Here is an 18,504-nt window from a genome sequence, read left to right on the forward strand (position 1 = left end):
TCCCATACAATCCGAAGACACAGTGTCCACACACAACCTCTGTGTAATCCATCTGACCCAAATTTTCTACTCATTATAAATTATAAGATACATTTTGGTTCCTTGTCCATCATTAAATAAAAGAAATGCATACATGACCTCTAACAGACTTAGTTCGAATAACTCTCAGTAATTAAGTACGATTACGGAGTGTGAATGATCATAATATTTCACAGTGTGTACACCACTTCAAGAATCATAGCAGAAGCAAACATGTGGAGTATTTTTTGTGTCAAGTGTCACTTCCTATTTCAATTGCTCACGAAAATGCAGTGTAATACTGTCAATGGTCTAAACCTAGTTTTGGTCTGTCATGTCGTTAGCTTCCTTCCTATTAGCATAAATTTATACAGATTCCATAAAACCTCAGCTCATGTGACTTCTATGACTTTCTTGTACTAATGTCGTTCGTCGAATTACTGCAGTTCATTTTCTTATCTTAAAAATATAAGGCACTGAGCGTATGCAAAACAAGCAATAGCGAGTAAATATACCAGTAGAGAACAGAATGTCGACAAGTGGATGCAGCACAATCCCTATAACAAGGCTCTGCCAAGCGAACAATCTACAATTAATACCATAGTGTAACCTAGTCTCTATGTTTGTACACAGTATATCAGCATTTCTATATACTAAATTGAAGAGTAGTTATGACAACAAAACAGAAATGTGTAAATATGCAATCCATAAGCAAGGCAGCAAATATGTTATCTATCATAATAAACAGGTCATTAGCATCATATCAGCATAAGCAAATAAATGTTTATATGTAATCTTAATAAGTAAACATGAAGGCGCAAGCAGATAAATCACAAAGTATAACTTACATATCTAACCACATCAGCACAATTAATCAGGTGACAATTATAATTTAAATAAATAAGCACAGCAGGCACATAATAGAAAAATATGACATCAGTGAAAAAGCATAGCAGCCAAGCGATGCATAATATATACAAATAACAACCCTGTTCATTAATTAGTCATTGTCAAAATCAGTTAATATGCGTAAGCACGTCGCTTCACTAGTAAATTCATAGAACATGAAATTAGCACAAAGTATGAATCACGTAATCGCAAGCAGCAAATTACGTCTGAAGTACGTACCTAAGTGGAATTATGTTACCTGAAAAATAAACTCAATTAACCGTTACCTTTTTTTGTTTATTACTTTCTTCTTCGAAATGACCTTCTTCCTGAAAATTTTCTCCAAAGCAAGTCGTCTTAACGTCGGACACGCACAGAATTTACCTGAAGGTCTTAAATATTTTATACAACCGTATCCTGAAAAATACTGAACGTTAATAACATAATTTATGAAGTCCTTATAGCTTTATACAGAATTTATTCGGAGAAATTAAACTGTGTATTTATTTACGTCTGTCAGTGCATTCGCACTGAGCGCTCGATCAGCTGTAGGCGCGTGACGTAGGAAGTGATTGTTTGCGGTCAACGACTGCCTTGTGCGGCGCGCAGACTGACTGTTGCTTTGAGTATGTGCCGCCGCCAAAACACAGCGCGGTACTCTTGCATTCTCCGCATGTTTACGTAGCTGTTAGTTTCTCTAAAGTATGTCATTCTACAAAAATTTTTACGTTTGATATATGATGTATTCCTTTAGAGCGTCGTGATTTAAGAGTTTCTACTTCAACAGTGTTATCATGAATAATTTTGCGAACTCTAAATGGACCGTTATAAAGCAGAAAAAATTTGCGACACAATCCCTTTCCTTTGTGAGACAAACGATGAGACTTAATTAATACCTTCTGTCCAACTGACAAAGTTTTTAAACGACCAGGACGTTTAGCTGATTTCTTTCTTCTTGCAGCCGCAGACGCAATATTTCGTAGGGCCAGGTTCACAACTTCAGAATGCCGCAGTTTTCGTGCAGGCGGAAAAGGAACGATTTCAGAAATGCGATTTGTCGGTGCTTTATTTTTTAATATCAGTGTAGGCGGTAAAGAAGTTGAATCATTAGGAAGTTCATTCAGAATGTTTTGAAAAATATGAAGATACTGATCCCATGTTCTGTGATTCTGATGACAATAAAGACGGCACAATTTATTGATTTCCTTCATCCATCTCTCTGAAGCATTAGATTGAGGGTGAAAAAGTGAAATGAAAATTGGTTTAATTTTACGACGCCGTAGAGTACTAAGCCAAATTTTAGAGCGAAACTGTGATCCATTATCTGATATAACCTTATCAACATGACCCACTTCTTTAAGAAAATGTTTGATGAAAGCATTAGATACTGAACGAGCTGTTGCTTTGCGTAAAGGTGTAAAACACACATATTTTGATGTCAATTCCACTGCTACGAAAATGTACGCAAAACCATTAGTAGAACGAACCACTGGACCGAACAAATCGACTGCAGCCATGTCCTTTAATTTCGCTGGAATGATAGGAAACAACGGTGCTCTGTGAGAAACAGTTGGCGGCTTAGCCTGTTGACATAATTTGCATTTGGCAAGAACAGAACGAATACGTTTTTCCATATTATTGAAGTAGCAATTTTCCCGTAATTTATGAAAGCATTTTCTGGGACCAAAGTGTGCATAACTGAAATGTGTAAACGAGGTGTGGCCAAATCATCCAATCTAACAAAGCGTCTAAGAAAATTACAGACACTAAGGAAACTACGTACATCACGTTTTGTGGTAGGAACAGCATAATTACGAATAGCGTCTAATTTTTCTGGATCAGGAAGAATACCTTCTGTAGAAATAATGTGACCGAGAAATTTCACCTGAGATCGACCAAATTCAGATTTTTCCAAGTTCACTGTCATGCCAACTCGTGCAAAAATACGTAATAATGAATCCAAAATTTTGTTGTGCTCACTCCAAGAACGTTTAGCAATAAGAATATCGTCAACATATAAAGTAATATTGTCACGAAGATAAACAGGTAAAATTTCATTTAAACTACGAATGAATGCTGCAGAAAATATAGTAAGTTCAAACGGTAATTTCCAAAGTCACTTTTGGGTAAAATCGTCATATCCGGTTAATCTTTACCTACTGTCTAGATAGATGGATAGTAGAAGAGTTGTTTTTATAGATGCAAAGAATAGTGAAAGAGTAGGCAGCGGTGCAGAAAACTAAAAGGGAAATAACACCACTACAGCTCGGGGCCCTGTGATCGCTACAGCACATATTCACTTAGTGTAGTGAATCCCCTGAGGACTTAATAGCTGCACATAAATTTCAGTTTGTGCCTTAGTGGCAAATTTGGTGGGAGTGCGTACATAAATTGATCTAACCATGCACATGGATGTATGTCATTCTTAGAATTACGGAAGATCTTAAATTTCCGAACCGTCAAAAAGTGTTTATAGTCAAAGTTTTCGCCTCGTGGCGACAAAGACCTACCGCGTCTGTCCCAGCCCCAATGTCGATTATTGTCAAGTTCGCGCGCCTGGCGCTCTCTTGTAGCATCCCGTAAATGAAACAAATTATCTACTTCAAACCCCTCTGGTATCTGTGATTCTAAATTTCTTTTACTGTCTTTTCCTACGATTTCGCCTTCGATTTGTTTGACTTGCATTCGTAATGCCTCAAATTCCTTTTTAACGCGTTCATTAAATTTTCCCTGATTTTCAACATGTTTATTTATGTTCTGGTACTCTTCGGTTTCTGCAAATGGTAATGGAGCTGTATCATCTGAATCTCTATCCCCATTTAAACTAAGACTTGTCAATTTATCTGAAATCTCCTCAACTCTTTCCGATAAGTCACCTATTTTTTCTTTCTGTTTACTTACGTCTTCCGTAAGTGTTGCGACTCGGGTTTCAGTGTTGACACATTTGGTAGTTAACTGTTCATATTGTTGTGTTAGATTATTTATTCTGTCATTTGGTACGGATTCCTCGATTCTCTCAAATATCTCTTCCTTATCGTGTGCACGTTGTAAATTTAACTCTGAAAATTTTTGTACTATCATGCGATCTTTTTCTTCCCGTTCTCTGTCCTGTTCCTCTTTTCTGATTTCTGTTGAAATTAAGCTATTATTGTGAGCATTCAAAACCGGTTGTACTTCTTCTCTAATTTCTTTCTTTGATTCGTCTTTCATGTTTTTGAAACATGTCCCTGTTCGTGAGCCTAACTGTGTTTCCATTGTTCCCATCTCGGTTTTACTTGTTCCTATTTGTGAGCCTAACCCTCTTATCGCTGCTCTTAATTTAGATTCTCGTGAGTCTAACAGTGTTTCCATTGATTCCCTATGTGTTTTTAATTCAGATCGTAACTGTGATCCCAAATTTAATATTGCACTCATCAACTGCTCCGTATTAAATGGTTCAAAATTCTTTTCGCCCCTAACATTTCCCGCAAAACTAACTTCCTTCTGCATAGCCATAAAGCTATCTGTGTTCGATACAATTCCAGAATCTTCTGCCGTTAATCTCGGATTCTGTGAATTTTCTGATTGAGAAAAATTTTGAAGTGGTTCCGGACTATTTTCCCGACTTATTACATTGTTTTCAACTCCATTATTCATGATACTGTTTTCCTCTGTTGGCGAGTTCGCCATGTTAACAATTTCGTCATTCTCACTATCCATCATTTTTGCCTTTATCATCGATCGCGTAATCATTTACAAAACATACAAAACTCGTCACTATATGAAAATTACACACAATGACACTTTATCTCCAACAATACCATTCACACGAAATGTTTCCCTCAAACACGATTAATCGAACAATTGAAATAATTGCACTAAATTGTCAAACGCGTATACAAGACAACAAAATTAAATTCTGAAAAAAAATACCATTATAAGAATGACAATTACCAAATCTACACATGCAAAACAGACTATAATTACTAAACTACAAATTGCTACGACAATCCTACTGTCTACTCTTTCTACAATCAGAAGATTCCAAGGGACGATCCGAAGCAGCGGTCGCCACGTGCATGGGGGCTTAATTGAATGCAATGAAAATAATTTTAATTTCTGCTTTAGTATTAGTCTGTCCGATTACGAAGTCTCGTAACGGTTGGCCCTGACTGTTATTATTACGCAATCTGACTGCTTAGAACAATAACAAAGAATGAAATGGAAATTTTCATTAACACAGTTAATTAATTAAGTCCCCAGCAACTATAAAACCAACGCAACAACAAGCACAAGAGTAACTGTTCTGTGTGTGGGAGTGTGACTCAACGTACGCATCTGGCACGGTTCTTCTTCAACAACACAACAATTTTTAAATAACATTATACTGAATTAATTAAAGAAAATACAAATACCATAATTACTCAAGAGAACCACAATTACACTCTAATCCAAGAACACAAGCCAGATGCTTTGTTGACTGAACCTGTAATGACACATTATTTAAAACATGGAAATAATGAAAAAATAAATCAAGTTTCGTTACCTTCATATATTGACCAAAATCACTCTCATAATTACAATATATCTCCACACCGCCTCGCTATTACCACATCTGAACAAGAATTTTTCAGTATCACATCTCAGCAAGCACATCTCAACACGAACTGACTATTACGAGCTCTCCCCAAGCACTGACCTCTAGCACATCTCAATAATCACTCTGCCAGTGGAGGCGGGCGAACAATGCTCTCTAGCGATCTCTGGCGCTGTGGCTCAGTGTAGCCACCTTTCACAGGACCATTTCACAATTGCCCGGCAGCCGGCTATACGGCACCGGGTATGAGGCCGTGGTATGGGAAGACATGTGGTACCATTCACATATAGGCGGTACGTGACGATGCCATCTAAGTGCACGACAGGCGTTCAGCTGCCGGGCACTTCTGCTGCATTGGTCGCATGGCGTGCCTGTAGCAGAATGACATTACGGTCGTTGGGGCTCAGTAAATAAGTTATTCGATTACTTCAAGATATTTTGTTGCACCATTTTCAAAAGTTTTGTCTACGTCGAATGGAGTAGGGACAATCTTCCCAAACAATGTTTTGGGAAACTGTCAGTTTGCAGACCTAACTGAAGTAAAAAAAATCATCATTATGTACCTCACAAGATTTGCTGAAATTCCTCCAAGGACCTGTCTAGTTGCCTGTACTTGTTCAGCTTCACTTATCAGTAATGTATTGCCAGTCTGATAGCCGTTTCTGTCACGTACAAATTTGTGCTAAGTGATACAAGCTTTCGCAATGAGTACAGGAAAATCCGATTTGAAATTTACGTGTGTTGGAAGGATTATCGATTTGTTGCTCGGTGTTCCCAAGATATACTGTAGAGTATCTGAGCCCTGGAAAGATGTTAACTGAAAATTGTCTTTGCAGCTATCAATATATTCCATCCATCTACTCGAAGGAAGTGTCTGAGATCCAAAATTCTCATTCCCCAAGAAAATGTAAGGTATCTTGTGGCATCCTTCTGTTACCCATTTAGTTATTCGAGTGCTGACATACTCATTCGAAACTAATGGAAGAAATGCTCTGGATCGCTAAGGAGCTCTTGAAACAGAACGTAAAAATCCCCGCATTCGTTCCTTTCTAAAGTAATGGAATGAATCCATTACATTTTGTTTCTGCTTGTTTTCAAAGGAAGACAAGTTCATGCCCCATCTCGCTGGGGAGAGACTGGGTAGGAATAAAGTTAAGAGAGCTACCGTGCAGTGCCGTTCGCAACAGGAGCCTGATTTATGTGAATACCCCGCGGTGGCGTGCTGTGTAGGGGCTTCCGGACAAGTGTGGAATTTCTTTCTTTCTTTCAAGACTGTATCCGACCAATTTGGTAATATATCATATTTGTACGGAAGATTCACTCGCTTGTAACCCTTATAAGCCTTGTTTGGAAACAAAATTGTTCCGTCACTCACGGTACTTGAGCTGATACGGTACTTTACTCTTCACCCTCAAGCTTGCATTCAGTACTGCTCGGTTTAGTCTCTAATTTGTTTTTCTGGCAGTGTTTGTTGAACACTAACAACCATACAGAGCTGCATTGATAGCTGAGTTGGCCAATATGCACATCGTGTTTGGGTTCGCTGAAAGTAATGGAACAGACGGTACATCAAGGCTATGGTCGGCTGGATTGTAAATTACAAGATTTTTCATTGATATGATGGTTTTTTCACAGAAACAAAAGTAATTAGTGCATTGGTATATCATAATTACACTATCATTATACGACAAACCATCAGAAACAACTTTCCCTGACATCAAATGCTTAGAAATTATCGTTGAACAAACTTCGATATTTTGTCAGTGAATTTCAGGTTCACGCAGTAGATGCCACAAACGTACAGTGCTCGACCGCAGAAAGAGGGTAAACAGACTGCCTAACGACTAAAACGCGTAATTGATTGAGACCATTAGAATTCAAATTATTTTTATTTCCATAAAATACGTTTTAAATAAGATTCAACACGTGAACAAGTAAACAATTAAATACAGCTAGAGGAAAAAGTTAATTTTCTTTTGTCACTCTTACCATTCCAAGTAAGATGAATTAAATTTTCAAAAATGGTTCAAATGGCTCTGAGCACTATGGGACTTAACATCTGAGGTCATCAGTCCCCTAGAACTTAGAGCTACTTAAACCTAACTAACCTAAGGACATCACACACATCCATGCCCGAGGCAGGATTCGAACCTGCGACCGTAGCGGTCGCGCGGTTCCAGACTGAAGCGTCTAGAACCGCTCGGCTACAAGGCCGGCTTAAATTTTCAATAGGCAATTTGTTTCACTTCAATAAAAGTTAAGAAGCTACACATGCTTTTCGCTGAACATGGCGGTAAAATTGGATTGTTCTGACAGATTAAAATTGTGTTGGTGCACACCTTTAATCAGTCAGGAAGTTCCAATACGGCACACAGTCCATTGTAGAATAAAATTAGTTCTTGTAAGCACCAAAGAAAAAAATAAATAAGAAAATCGAACCATACGGCAAAGAAGCCAAGCTAAAGACATGACAATGTAGACCGCAAGAAATTCTGTAAGGGGAAGAAGTGGGCTTACATGAGAAAAAACTAAGAGCACTGGCAGCGAAAGCCAAGGCTCCGGGTTCGACACAGTATTTTACACTACGCTGCAGTATAAAGATGCATTCCACAAACTGAGAACAGAATGCTAGTTGGCGAAGTGGTATCAAATAACAAGAATAGAAACAACCTTATAACAGCATGACATATTTTTTATGTGGAATATGTCTCTCATTTCATTCCCACGTCTACATACATAGTCTGAAAACCACTGTAAAGTGTTTGACAGATGGTACTTACAAGGGTACCCCCCCCCCCCTCCAATCGCACGCCTTTGGATTTAGTTGTAAAGTGGCCCAATGAATAGCCCGTCATAAACTGAACACACATCAAGAACGAAAACAGGAAGAATGTGTACTGAACTCTGAAAAAAGAAGCAAAATACGAGGGTGGTTTGAAAAGTTCTCGGAATCACCACGAGAGCTAGCGCAACGAGTTGTTCACGTGATACTCATTGGACTGTTGCCTGTAAACACGTGCCACGTCAGTGCTCTTGGAAGAGAGCTGTGGCGGTGACGTGGTTCTGTTGTTGTTCCCGCTTAGTGATTTGTGAATATGAAAAAAATGGAGATTCGCGCAGTGATTAAGTACTTCGTAAAGATAGGTATGAAAGCGAAGGACATTCATGCCGATTTCCATAATACACTTGGGTTCTCTGCTCCTTCATATTCAACTATTGCCGAATGGACAAAAATGGTTCAAATGGCTCTGAGCACTATGGGACTCAACTGCTGAGGTCATTAGTCCCCTAGAACTTAGAACTAGTTAAACCTAACTAACCTAAGGACATCACAAACAGCCATGCCCGAGGCAGGATTCGAACCTGCGACCGTAGCGGTCTTGCGGTTCCAGACTGCAGCGCCTTTAACCGCACGGCCACTTCGGCCGGCCCGCCAAGTGGACAAATGAATTTAAATTTGGTCGGAAGATCGTAGATGATGATCCGCACAGTGGTCGGCCAAGATGTGTCACTACTCCAGAAATCATTGCAAAAGTGCACAAAATGGCCATGGAGGATCGCCAATTGAAAGTGCGTGAAATTGCTCACGCTTTCCAGATGTCATCTGAAAGGGTATATCACATTTTAACTGAAGAATTAGCAATGACAAAATTATCTGCAAGATGGGTGCCGCGACTCTTGACGCTGGATCAAAAACGCATGAGAATGGATATATCGGAACAATGTTTGGCCAGTTTTAGGAGAAACGAGCAAGATTTTTTGCATCATTTTGTGACCACAGATGAAACTATGGTGGACTACTATACCCCGGAGACAAAACAACAGTCAAAGCAGTGGAAACATGGTGATTCTCCGCTACCAAAGACAGCAAAGACAATTCCTTCGGCGGGAAAGGTCATGGCATCAGTGTTCTGTTTTGTAGATTATCTCCCCACTGGGCAAACAATTACTCGAGAATACTATGCTAACCTCCTGGACGAATTGCAAAAAAAGATACGAGAAAAAATGCCAGGTTTAGCAAGGAAGAAAGTCATCTTCCATCAAAACAATGCGTACATATGCCGTCACCATGGCAAAATTACGCGAAATAAGGTATGAATCGTTGCCACACCCGCCTTATTTACCTGATATAGCTCCGTCAGACTTCCATCTCTTCCCAAAAATGAAAATTTTTCTTGGTGGACGAAGATTCACTTCAAACGAGGAATTGATAGCCGAAGTTGACAACTATTTTGCAGGCTTGGAGGAAACTCTTCTTCTAAGAACGACGGGTGCCACTGCTTCTCTGGCCTGCCCGTTCACCCGACATGTTGCCAATCGAATATGTTTGGGCTGTCGGCAACTTTTTCGTTCAGTTCCTCCTGCAGCCACCGTTGATGATTTATGGACGCGCCTACAAACTACGTGGCAGGGTATTTTCCAGCAGCATACTCAGGCGCTCTTTGGTCCCGTGCCGCGACGTCTAGATTGGAACACTTGGTGACGCTACTCCGTACTGGTTTTCAACAGTCACAGTGCACGTACTGGACTGTAATGCTAACTATTTGCGTAGTATTTTGTTGACAGCCACCTACGTAAGGAGAAATGATCATCGTAATAAAACAAGAGAAATCAGAGCTCGAACGGAAAGATTTAGGTGTTCATTTTTCCCACACGCCATTCGAGAGTGGTATGGTAGAGAAGTAGTATGAAATTGGTTCGATGAACCCTCTGCCAGGCACTTAAGTGTGAATTGCAGAGTAACCATATAGATGTAGTATTATGTCCTTATTGGAGGGATAAATTTCATTGTGAACACATCTCTCGGTCCTGGTGTTTCACTTTTTCCAAATAGTAGTGCAATATAAACCTAGGTGTTTGGAAGTCTTTCCTGTAGATGGAGTGTAGCCTGGTACGGAAGTGAAACGTGGAGGAAAGGCTGTTCAGACAAGGAGAAGGCAAAAATTATGTCATGTTATAGAAGAATGCTGAAGATCAGGTCGATAAATAGAATAACAAAGAGAAGGGATCGGTTGGTAGGACACATTCTCAGGCACCAAGAAATTATCTGTTGGGTGATGGAAATAAATGGTGGGGGTGGGGGGAGGTAAAAACTGTAGAAAGAGTTCAAGCCTTGAATACAGTAAACAAGTTCAAATAGACGTAGGTTGCTGTAGTTATGCAGAGATGAAGCGGCTTGGACAGGATAGAGTAGCATGGAGAACTACATCAAATCACTCTTTAAACAGAAGATCACAACAACAAATGATGAAAGATATTGCACACAAATAACTAAACGCATCACTGTTGTAAATAAATTACAAATAGTATGAACATTCTAAAAAAATTGGAACAAAAACATAATGTGCGTCTTATTTTTTATGTCAGCTACTGCATACTGATTTTAGTACGAAGTATAACAAACAACAGATTTTATTTGATGCTCATAAATTATTAACAGCGCATAAATTATTAACTGAAAAAAGAAAAACCGCTATAAATATGTGTTTGCAAATATTTCAGATTTTATTACAATTTTAGTCCCCGTTTCCTTGCTTTGAGGGCAGTAAACTTTCTGATAATGTCACTGAATTCATATTTACCGCCTTGATCGAATTCTGTCAACAAGATAGCTGAATTTGAAAAAATACGTCACCAATAAATGGTTTTTCATCATCTTTAATATATTGAAACTGCGTTCACAAGATGCTGCAGCCACAGGAATTGTCACCATTATCCTTAAAACTATTTCGATCTTCGGATAAGAGTCTCGTAATCCACAATTTAAAATAAAAGTCCTTCAAACTATCCAAATGGAAAGCTGTGTCAACGCTTGTCACCAGCTACTTCTACTGGAATTGAAAGCTTCTGTTTCGGTTACGAGCTCAGCTGTATCGATATTTCCGCTCTGTTTCGCAGCAAAATCTGCTGCATAGTTTTCAAAGTAAGATACAGAGCTCTTGTTTCATGCGTTGCTAACAGGAAATTAATGTGAGGTGAAATGGTACGTTATACAATGAGGTGACAGAAGTTACGTAATGCCCCCTAATATCGTATCGTGTCACCTCTTTCTGCCGTCCGCCCCGATAGCTGAGTAGTCAGCGTGACAGATTGCCGTCCAACGAGCCCGGGTTCGATTCCCGGCTGGGTCGGGGATTTTCTCCGCTCAAGGACTGGGTGTTGTGTTGTCTTCATCATTATTTCTTCCCCATCCGGCAGGCAGGTCGCCCAGTGTGGCGTCGAATGTAATAAGACCCGCGCCGAGGCGGCCGGACATGCCAGGCAAAGGGACAATGCCGCCAAACGCTCATTTCCATACCTCCTTCTGCCCCGCATAGCGCAGCAGCTCGGCGTGGCATGCACTCGGCAAGTCGGTGCAAGTCCCCTCCAGAAATGTTGAGCCGTGATGCCCCTGTAACCATCCATAATTGCGAAAGTGGTGCCGGAGCACGATTTTGTGCACGAACTGATCTCTCGATTAAATCCTGTAAATTTTCTACGGGATTCAAGTCAGGCGATCTGGAAGGTGAAGTCATTCGTTCGAACTGTCCAGAATGTTTTTCAGACCAATCGCGAGCAATTGTGGCCCACTGACATGGCGCATTGTCATCAATAAAAATTCCATCGTTGTTTGGGAACTTGAAGTCCATGAATGGATGCAAATTGTTTCCAAGCAGCAGAACATAACCATTTAAATAATGATCGGTTCAGTTGGACCAAAGGACCCAGTCCATTCCCTGTAAACACAGCACACACCATTACGGAGCCACCACCAGCTAGCAGAGTGCATTGATGACAACTTGGGTCCATGGCTTCGTGGTGTCGCCGCCCCAGTCGAACTGTACCATCAGCTATTACTGACTGCAATCGGGATAATCTGACCAGTCTACGATTTTCCAATCGTCTAGGGTCTAACCGATATGGTCACGAGCCCAGGAGAGGAGCTGCAGGCGACGTCGTGCTATTAGCAAAGACACACGTGTCCGTCTTCTGCTGCAATAGTTCAATAACCCTACATTTCGCCGCAGTGTCCTAACGGATACGTTTGTCGTACGTCCCACATTGATTTCTGCGGTTATTTCACGCGGTGTTGCTCGTCTGTTATCACCGACAACTCTACGCAAACGCTGGAGCGAAGGCCGTCGGTCACTGCGTTGTCCTTGGTGACAGGTAAAGCCTGGAATTTAGTGTTCTCGGCACACTCTTGACACTGTGGATCTTGGAATAGCGAATTCCCTTACAATTCCGAAATGTTCCCATGAACCACCGGAATATAAATAACTGCACGCCAGTGCACTGACTTATACGCTTCTAAAGCCGTCCGCACACGGACCGTGCTGTCGAACGTTAACGTTGAGCGTGCTAAGTTCAACGTGCTGCTGAACGCTCAGGAACGATGCGACTTGTGCATACGGCACGTGGGCCCCAACGTGGTATACGCGATCGCAACGCACTCCAGCGGCAGTTGAAGGATGGTTCTAGTTAGTAAATCACACTGTTTACTCAACGGGCGCGCCTAAAATTCCCATGCTAGTTTTATTAAACCCACGTTTACTCCATCGTCCACGAATATGAAAGTACCATGTCCAGTCAATAAGGACACAGGCTTATAAAAGTTCCATTACAAACGGTGCATTACAAATTTGGAATACTTCTCCGAATAAGATAAACATTATTTCATCATTCCCACATTTTAGTAAAACCCCAAGGTCAGTCTTACTTGATCACTGTTCCTACCCAGTAGCAGAATCTTTGCAACATGTGAATTACGAAGCGTAAAAGAAAAAGGAGCAAAATATCTTTATAGAAGTAGTGCAAGCTATCCTGTAGATTAAGCCAATGAAACAAAGTCAACCCTAAGAAAAAAGATGAACTTATATCTACATAACATCAAATATTATAGTATATATTATGTTAGGGGAAAAAAATTTGGTATTGCCAAGTGGCGAACCACCGCCCCATCTAACGACTCTACCAGGACAGTGACCCTACTCATTACGCTAAACCATCAGACCTTTTACATTTAATCATATTGTGTTACTCCTTGCTGAAAACCTTAATCGTAGATATGTTACTAATTGAAATTTAGTTATAACAAAATGTACCAAGAACAATACGTTTTGGGTGCATCTTCAGTGTGTCGCTGCCTTCAAATAGCCTACTCTCATAATACGCAAGTTACAATAATTCTTTTGCCACTAATATGATGTTTCTCATTATTTTATTGGGACGGATCATACAGTTAACAACGGGGTTTCCAGTGATTCTCAAATTGCTGGTACTCAGAAACGGCATATATACATATAGGCTTGAATTGTATGCCAATATGGCGCCTCACAACTCTGTACTGAATGGAGACGGCGTGCTTGTGACGTAGGTGGTGGCGTTGTGCCATCTCATTGGTCAACGCTCAGACGCACGCTCAGAATATCTGACATGCCAGATATTGCTCTGCACGTTCGGAAAGACTCCCGAGCGTGCTATTCCACGCTATGACGTCAGAAACTCGGCACGCTCAACGCTCAACGTTCGAATGCACGGTCCGTGTGCCGACGGCTTAAGCAACACACGAGAGTCACTGGAACTGAGGCAGAAGAAACTTTCATCAGGGAACACAACAGACCTCCACCGTGCTCTCCAATGAGGTCTCACTTGACACCACTGAAGTCGCAAATGGCGGCGGTTTGGGGTCCGGAGCTGTCCTTCAAGTGACAGATTTGCAACAGTTCTTTGTGTCACTGTAGTGTCAACTATTGCTGCTCAAATTGCTGCTGCAGATGCAGTACGATGTGCCAGAGCCATATGCCGAACACGATGCAGTGCCATGTTGCCGCCCGGAGCCCGGTCTTCTTGCGACCGTACGTTCTCGTGAACACCGCTACCAGCAGTCATGTACAGTGGCTACATTCCTGCAAAGTCTTTCAGCGGTATCACAGAGGGAACATCCAGCTTCTCGTAGCCCTATTACACGACCTCGTTCAAACTCAGCGGGGGTGTCTTTGTCACCATAAACTCATTCTTGATTAACGCTTCCAACCCTTACAGTATGTATTTAAAGTAAACGTGATTTGCATCATTATAGTGGCGGTACTAGCGCCCCTCTTACGCGACTGGCGCGAAAAATCTTTCAAATGTAGAAACACGCCTACCAACTTTCGTTATGTCGCACAGCTCCTTCTTCGTGTTGCGATTTTTTTCCATTAGTGTATTTCTAAGTCCATCATCAATTACAGGGTGGCAAAATATTCATGCTAAGAATCGGGAGCACAAAACGTATGCTGAAAGTTTGGAAAAAAATCTGCAGGTAATTGACAGTGTCAACTTCTATTAGCAAACACTTGCCGTCAAGAGCGAGGTAGTTCCTAAAGGGCTCGGGTTCACAACTAACTTTAGACTATGCATATAAATCCACATTTGCAGCCACTTCAGAATCAGTCAGTTTCACGACTATCATAAATATTCCTTCAAGCATAGGCAAATTACCCCACCCTCTGAGTTGCATCTGTACCAGACGTTTCTCACTGGTCCGCTTGACATTGTGCTACCCAAACTACCATCAGTTACTTTAGTGGTGTTTGATAGTGTAAAATAGTAACAATATCAGCTGTATAAGAGTCTCCTCCAAATTCTGGATCTTCTGAGTGTTCTTGTGTAACCTGTTCCCAGAAGTCCATTACACGATCTGCCAGAACTGTATCTGCTATGGAAATACGTCACCTCCATGAAGTCATTCTTATAGATCTGAGAGAAATATTCACAAGTGCCAATACGCTTTCCTCTAACTATAAAAACCAACAAAAAAAGGAATAATAGTATTTCTGTTACGTTCAAGTGTGTGCATAGTCTGTTTTCGTCATGTTGAATATTTTCAGTAATCATCCTACATGTGAACGGTCAGAGGAAATAATAGTTGACCAACAGTCCGCCTCGAATGACCGATGCTGTTTTCCCCATCTGCTTCGTCCCTTTATTATAATGCAATTGTACATGTGTATCTTTGTACTACGTTATATATATATATATATTTAAAAAAATTGTTTAATGTTGCTATACTAATAGATAGGTTTGTCCAATTTAGGACGGCTTTCAGTCACATTTTGTTTATATGTATAGTTGCTCTAAGTAATTTTGAGACAGTTGTCTCTCGCCCCTGCGCTTGCGCATGCGCTTGGCCGCGGCCAGCCTCGCCGCGTAACGGCTCACAACGCCTAGTTTTCGAGCCGCTTACGTGTGGTCCTTATTTCTGGCCGGCGTAGCGTCCACGTTCGCCTCAATGGTGTTAATTTTGACTGACATAATCTTATGATTATGCGTCGTTAATGTTAATTTTTAATCTGTGACATGGCCAGAGTTTGGCTCACAAAATAATTTAATTTTTGTAAGTATCCCAATTTCTTTAATATTCAACATTAGACTGATAATGCATTGTAATAGTAACATATGTCTGTATGTGGTTTAATTTATAGGTTCTGAAGAAGATTCCATTACTGGAATCGAAACCTAGGTAAACGAATAAAATTACCTTGCAACTGAAGGCTGAAAAAATTGTTTAATTGTTGTACATTTCACAGTTGCTGACACGCTGCAATATGTTAAAGATTTGAAATAATTTATATTTTCAGAGCGGCTAACAATTTTGAGATAACTTGTGAAAGTTAATTTTTCATTATAAGAACCATTTCACAGCCTCTAATCAGTAAAATTGGATGTAACTAGGAACTGCAGTCTATTTGCTTACATGTAAGGCACGGAAGAAAACTAGCTGTCTATATGCTTACAAACGAGTGCCGTATTGATTTTATACTTTTTACTGTAGGATATATTACTGTGAATTGAACTTAGGTCGTTTACTCAGGAGATGTCAGAAGCACGAATCGTCAGGTAACAAATGCTAGCTGAAAAAACCAGTTCTAAATAAGAGTGTCTCAAAGGCCATCGGTACATACACTCCTGGAAATGGAAAAAAGAACACATTGACACCGGTGTGTCAGACCCACCATACTTGCTCCGGACACTGCGAGAGGGCTGTACAAGCAATGATCACACGCACGGCACAGCGGACACACCAGGAACCGCGGTGTTGGCCGTCGAATGGCGCTAGCTGCGCAGCATTTGTGCACCGCCGCCGTCAGTGTCAGCCAGTTTGCCGTGGCATACGGAGCTCCATCGCAGTCTTTAACACTGGTAGCATGCCGCGACAGCGTGGACGTGAACCGTATGTGCAGTTGGCGGACTTTGAGCGAGGGCGTATAGTGGGCATGCGGGAGGCCGGGTGGACGTACCGCCGAATTGCTCAACACGTGGGGCGTGAGGTCTCCACAGTACATCGATGTTGTCGCCAGTGGTCGGCGGAAGGTGCACGTGCCCGTCGACCTGGGACCGGACCGCAGCGACGCACGGATGCACGCCAAGACCGTAGGATCGTACGCAGTGCCGTAGGGGAACCCACCGCCACTTCCCAGCAAATTAGGGACACTGTTGCTCCTGGGGTATCGGCGAGGACCATTCGCAACCGTCTCCATGAAGCTGGGCTACGGTCCCGCACACCGTTAGGCCGTCTTCCGCTCACGCCCCAACATCGTGCAGCCCGCCTCCAGTGGTGTCGCGACAGGCGTGAATGGAGGGACGAATGGAGACGTGTCGTCTTCAGCGATGAGAGTCGCTTCTGCCTTGGTGCCAATGATGGTCGTATGCGTGTTTGGCGCCGTGCAGGTGAGCGCCACAATCAGGACTGCATACGACCGAGGCACACAGGGCCAACACCCGGCATCATGGTGTGGGGAGCGATCTCCTACACTGGCCGTACACCACTGGTGATCGTCGAGGGGACACTGAATAGTGCACGGTACATCCAAACCGTCATCGAACCCATCGTTCTACCATTCCTAGACCGGCAAGGGAACTTGCTGTTCCAACAGGACAATGCACGTCCGCATGTATCCCGTGCCACCCAACGTGCTCTAGAAGGTGTAAGTCAACTACCCTGGCCAGCAAGATCTCCGGATCTGACCCCCATTGAGCATGTTTGGGACTGGATAAAGCGTCGTCTCACGCGGTCTGCACGTCCGGCACGAACGCTGGTCCAACTGAGGCGCCAGGTGGAAATGGCATGGCAAGCCGTTCCACAGGACTAAATCCAGCATCTCTACGATCGTCTCCATGGGAGAATAGCAGCCTGCATTGCTGCGAAAGGTGGATATACACTGTACTAGTGCCGACATTGTGCATGCTCTGTTGCCTGTGTCTATGTGCCTGTGGTTCTGTCAGTGTGATCATGTGATGTATCTGACCCCAGGAATGTGTCAATAAAGTTTCCCCTTCCTGGGACAATGAATTCACGGTGTTCTTATTTCAATTTCCAGGAGTGTAGTTATACCATTACTCACTTGTTCGCTAATATCCCAAGCCTATAAACACTGTATTTACTCTTGTCAGAGAAATTGCTATGGATATATTAGTACCATGAAATCGACTGTTAGTAGTAAACAAAGTAATAAACAGCATGTAAAGTCAGTGCCATTGTCGCTTAAATGGCTGAGTCAACATTCACACCCCATATGACGCTCACCCTTGCGTCAAACGCGTATCAGGACAGTTGGAAAAATCTTTTTACACTTTTAAAAGATTGGTTGAAGGAATTTTCATAGTTTGATTTCACGAAAACCGATTTCTGTCTTATTTCATCCGAATTTCCACGCTTTATCCAGCGGCGGATTCTTGAGCTATTGGAGCTGGGAAAAATTATTCGTCTATGATATATTGCGGAGAAAAATGGTTCAAATGGCTCTGAGCACTATGGGACTCAACTGCTGAGGTCATTAGTCCCCTAGAACTTAGAACTAGTTAAACCGAACTAACCTAAGGACATCACAAACATCCATGCCCGAGGCAGGATTCGAACCTGCGACCGTAGCGGTCTTGCGGTTCCAGACTGCAGCGCCTTTAACCGCACGGCCACTTCGGCCGGCTATAAAGCGGAGAACGTACGTCTTAAGATCCATAGCCTCTGACAGATAATTTACCGATTCATGACCTCATACCAA

Source organism: Schistocerca nitens, chromosome 6, assembly GCF_023898315.1.
Source record: "Schistocerca nitens isolate TAMUIC-IGC-003100 chromosome 6, iqSchNite1.1, whole genome shotgun sequence".
Lineage (NCBI taxonomy): Eukaryota > Metazoa > Arthropoda > Insecta > Orthoptera > Acrididae > Schistocerca > Schistocerca nitens.